The 4,977-nt window shown below is 37.6% G+C and overlaps 1 long non-coding RNA gene across 1 annotated transcript; it reads right to left on the bottom strand.

The window, feature by feature from the left end:
- Nucleotides 1–489: 489 nt before the first annotated feature.
- Nucleotides 490–4,591, bottom strand: LOC113981169. Its single transcript, XR_003538342.1, has 2 exons — nt 4,482–4,591; nt 490–2,217 (listed from the first exon to the last, which is right to left on the bottom strand). It is a non-coding gene; the product is annotated as an uncharacterized LOC113981169 (long non-coding RNA).
- Between the last annotated feature and the right edge of the window lie 386 nt (nt 4,592–4,977).

Below are 4,977 nucleotides of genomic sequence, written 5' to 3'. Positions count from 1 at the left end.
GTAAAAAAGTTGAAGGTATTATATACATAACATATATTCTTCAGATGTATATCTTTATATATACACACTATGTACTTATTCCAAGAAAGAGGAAATAGATTCCGAGACTTTCTTAGCAAATTTAAATCAACATAGCTGCCTTTCCCTTTCCAGTATGTAAATTAATTTTTTCCTTTTTTATTTTTTTGCTGCAAGGCACTGCAAGGAACAAAGCAAAATACCTTAAAAGAGTTTCCCTAGTAATTTCACCTTATTTCACACCTATTTAGCAGCTTTTCTTAGCCAATCGGTTTCATTGAAAATGCTGACAATGTTCACCTATTAAAATTATCCATATGGCAAGGTGTGCTTTCCCCTTCAGATTCACTCTATTAACTTTAAACATAGAAAATAGTTCTTTTTCTTTTTCCTTAAGACAATCAACATTCCTCAATATATATTTTTGTCTATCTCCCATTTTTTCCACACTTATTCTACTTTTTTTTAAAAAAATCGTTACTGAACAATAAACAGCACAAATTATTCAGTCAGTTTCAGTCCAGTGGCATAAATAATATTCTAGCAGACATGCTAGTTTTGACAAATGCTTTGTGTAAGATAAACATACCACTGAATGTTTAATCAGAAGCTCTAAACATTTCAGACTTGCTCAATTTTTTTCTTCAGAAGAAGTACCATTTTTTTTCATATATTCAAAAGCTTTGCAGGAATGTTCATTTTACCCATGAGAATAGGGAGGCCATTTTTACCCACTCCAGGAAAGAGGAAGGCATTAATAAAAAACACTTTCTTCAAGAAAAATTCAAGCAGGGTTGGCAAAACTTCTTGCTCTTGAAAGCTCATCTCAGAGGGAGCCTTAAATGTTTTAAATGCTTCCTATATGATGAGGTATCAGCACTTGTATACTGTCCATTTTGAAAGCATAAACAGCATGTATGAAGACATAGCCTTTTATGGGATAAAAGGTTTTTTAAGATTTTATTAACACAATTTTAAAAAAAACCCCACACCACAAAAGACACTCCCCACCATGAACTATCACCCTTCTGTTTTGCTTTGCTGTTTAAATAAGTCCATTAGATGCTTGGCCAAAATTGCCCTTCATCTGATTTAGAATCACGGTTTTTTATGGCTGGGAAAGTTGAATGAGTACTTTATCCAGAACCAAACCATGTCTTTAAATATTAAATGGAAAATCCTATTGATTCTGAGGAGTTTTTTGTTTTGTTCCTAGTTATTCTGAAATTACTTTTTAAAGAATATTTGCTTTGCTGTTAGGATTGTCTTTTTCATGCCGCTGCTGTAGAAGCCTCAAGCCTTAAGCAATAGCTGGATTACACCCTCCAAATTCCCAAAATTAGTACCTATACTCTAATACAATGTTTTTCATTGGGGATTTTGTTTCAGTATCATCTAAAATGTCATCTGAGGTCCTGAAATAAGGCACTGATTCTTGGATGGCCACCTCTTACATAGCCAAGAAAAATACTAATGAGTCAAATTTATATGAAACAGCCACCTGAAAAAATGATGTCATAACAGAAAGGTGGGAAAAGAACTGGAGATAAACTATGTTCATCAACACAGTGCAGAGCTTATGCATAGTTGTGCGAACACAACACAAATTATGAATAGTTTTCAAGTAAAGAGCAGAACACTTAAAATATATAGACATCCACCAGATTAACACAATTTGAAAAGTAACTGTATATAGATAAAATTACTAACGTACTTTTAAAGGAAAGTTGGTTTTGTTATTTTTATATTCTGGCTGAAATGAAGACACTTGAATAGAGGAGGATCAAATGCAAAATGCCTATGCCAATTTTTGTTATTTTAGGTCATTCTAGGCAGCACCAAATAAAAAGGGAACATGAGTACTGACATCCTAAATCAAAGTTGTGGTTCTCTAAGTCTCATGGATACTTTAGCATAAGAAAAAGATGTGCCACTAGACATAGTGAACGAGACCATTACCTATTAGTGATTCTTCATGCTTTCTGAGAGTGGGTTATTTGTAAAAACATTTGAGTCAGAGACAGAGTCAACAAACATATTTGGATTATATGTATTTGGATTATTAGAAGTCTTGTTCGCCTGTGCCCAGTTGGTCCCTCATGAGTCTTGTGAGATGCTTGGTCTGAGAGGTATTATGCATTGAAGCTCCACAGTATCATCACAGGCTGAGCAAGTGTTTCTCTTTATTAGTTCACCTTACTAATATTGCAAAAGAGAAATTAAAAATTAGCACAAAGTTCCCATTATAAACCTACTGTCAGACACAAAAGAAAAAATTTAGCTTCCCCGTCTAAGTGAATCTTATTTAATCAAAAAATCCCCCACAAACAAGGAGCAAATGTAAAATCTAGGGGAGATGTAGGGAGATTCTCTGATGCACTTTGGTTCTGAACAAACACTGCAGCAGGGTTAGAGCACACTCCTCTAACATTAAAGGAGTGTAAAGAGTGTAAGGAAAACAGAGTGACATTCCCTCTCGCTTGCTTAGTTGATCATGCAAAGCTTTCCAGTCCGTGACTTTCTCTGTGAACTGTTTTGACCAGATCCTTGTCCTTTCCTAGTCCTGCAGAAGTCACTACTGGACCAAAGTGCTGCATGAGTGTTTAAACATGGATGCAGCTGAGTGAAGAGTCAGAAGCCTGGATCATGCAGTCTCCACTTTGCAAAACATCCTTTGTACAAAACCATGTTTAAATTCCTCGAATGCGAGCAACAGTGCACATCTCCAGCCGAGCGCTGCTCATTCATATAAATGCAATTTCCCCTCAGCTAAAGGGCCAGTGTAGTGAGGGAAATACCAAGAGCTGGAAATAATAAGATTTGTAACCTGAACATTTTGGAACATTTTTTGCGTTTGGACCTGATAGGAAGGCAGGGAGATATTGATCCTTCTCAGAGTGCTGTAACTTAGTCTTAAGTGTAAAGGATTAAGAGCAGGACTTTTTTTTTTTCATGTTGGCGATGGATATAAGAATAACATAGAAGATTATTGAAGTAGTTGATTGGTCTCGTACAAAAAACTAAAAAGGGCCAAGTACTAAATGTAAAATAAGAGCCAAAGATTCTGGACATGACCTTCAGACCTTTTAATAATGTTTAACTGCATTTTAATTAATGGTGATATCAGAGGTCATGGGGATCTAGGTTCACAAACAACAGATGTAAAGAGGCTAAAAATTATGTGAAAGGGATCAATCCTGATTTATTTACTATATTATGTGTAGACTTTTACACATATGTATGGATTGGTAAACATGAAGTGTTTGAGATGAAGACAACACCACCCAAATCAGACTGAAAGCTTAATGAAGTGACATTTTCTTTTTTTTTCCTTCCCCCCCTCCTTTTTCCTTTTCAAATTCTTTGGACATCTCTTCCTAGTAAATGAGTTCATGAAAATCTAGCAATTGTCAACATTAGAGCAGGCCAGGACATAGAAAGACACGTAGTGTAGCTTCTGTGACACAGGTATCAAACTATCTACAAGGTTAAAGCAAGTCCAAGCAAGGTCACACCTTTCTCCTGAAAAGGCTTTAAAACAAATCTGTCCCAAACCATACTACCACAAACTACCATGAAATCCACATCAACCCATTGTGTGTGACGAAAACATCAGTTCACAGTCTAAGATTCTTTGTAGCTTTGATGAAACCTGAAACTAAACCCACAAAACCAACTGCTGAGTTGACATGACAGTGTGAGAAGAGCCAGAAGATCACCATCATGTATTAGTTCTGCTTTTCAGAAATTTGTTCAAGATGTAGAATTTCTTCTGATTGTTGAATCGCTACTTAAAGTCAGAAAATAGATTTTTTTTTTTTTTTTTTTGCTAGGGTCTAGTCTATGAAGTGAGAAATCCAGGAATTGTTCAGAGCAGTGCAATATGTGAAAAATATTATTTGAATATTTTTCTGCAGTAGCCCATTTTCTGGGATGGCTTAAATCTTAATTCTTTTTTTCTAGGCAGCCTTCACTTTTATTTTCTATGTTATAATTGAGGACAAAGTTCATCACAGTCACTAGAAGGGTGTTTTTGCGTCCTAATACCGATTTTGTTCTTGCTTCACCTTCTGTTGATACATTAGCAGGCACAAACCATGACAGTATCTTCACAGGGGCAAGAAAACCATTTCTGTTTTCTGTTTTCTTTGAAAATCCCACATTTGCTGCATTTTTCAGTGTCTTCTCAATTACAGCATCTCTCACCCCAGTAGGTCCTAAAACACTGATGTACAAATGACTGCATTTCTCACAATGGCAGCATGGGTTTTTAACTCACTCTCATAAAAGCCTTGAAAAGGCAACTTTGTTCTTTAGCTAATGTTTTTAATTGGGCACACACTGGTCTCTAGGATAGGACCAATTGTGAACAACTGAGCATTTATTTATTTGCTAGGTTTTTTTCCCTCAAAGAGAATCTGAACTCTGCTATGCGAAAATTCATACAAAGACTTGGCACATACCTTGAGTTCATAAAAGCCTAAGAATCCTTTGTGAGATCCTGGATCTGAATCTCTCTGAATTACTGATATGGGTCAGAACCACTCACAGCGAGTACGTGTGTGCATGTGGGAAAGGGTTGGGCCTGGACCTGCAGGAACACGGCAAAACCTGCACATCGGGCCTGTGCTGAGGGCACAGGGCACAGTCAGAAGGCAAGGCCCGCTGCCCACACAGAGCATAGGCAGAGCTGCAGGCCCTGCCGCCAGACTGTCAGTCAAGGCAAACCTGCCTGGTAGCCCGCCCACACCACACCCCTGCAGCCTGTGACTGCTACAGCACAACTCACTCTGGCCTGGAAAGCACTGCCGGGATATCCTGCCTGGGGGGGAAAACTGAGCTCCATAAATACACGAGACTCCATGTGAGCTCTCTCTCTCTCTCTCCCCCTCTTCTCTCTCGTCTCTCCTGCAGCTTGAACCATGTGAACCATCAGACGTTGTACGGTAACCATTTTTC

This window comes from Neopelma chrysocephalum, unplaced genomic scaffold (genome assembly GCF_003984885.1).
Source record: "Neopelma chrysocephalum unplaced genomic scaffold, ASM398488v2 Primary Assembly neopelma1_96216, whole genome shotgun sequence".
Lineage (NCBI taxonomy): Eukaryota > Metazoa > Chordata > Aves > Passeriformes > Pipridae > Neopelma > Neopelma chrysocephalum.
The sequence above is the reverse complement of the archived record's forward strand: the minus strand, read 5'-3'. Positions and strand labels throughout refer to the sequence as shown.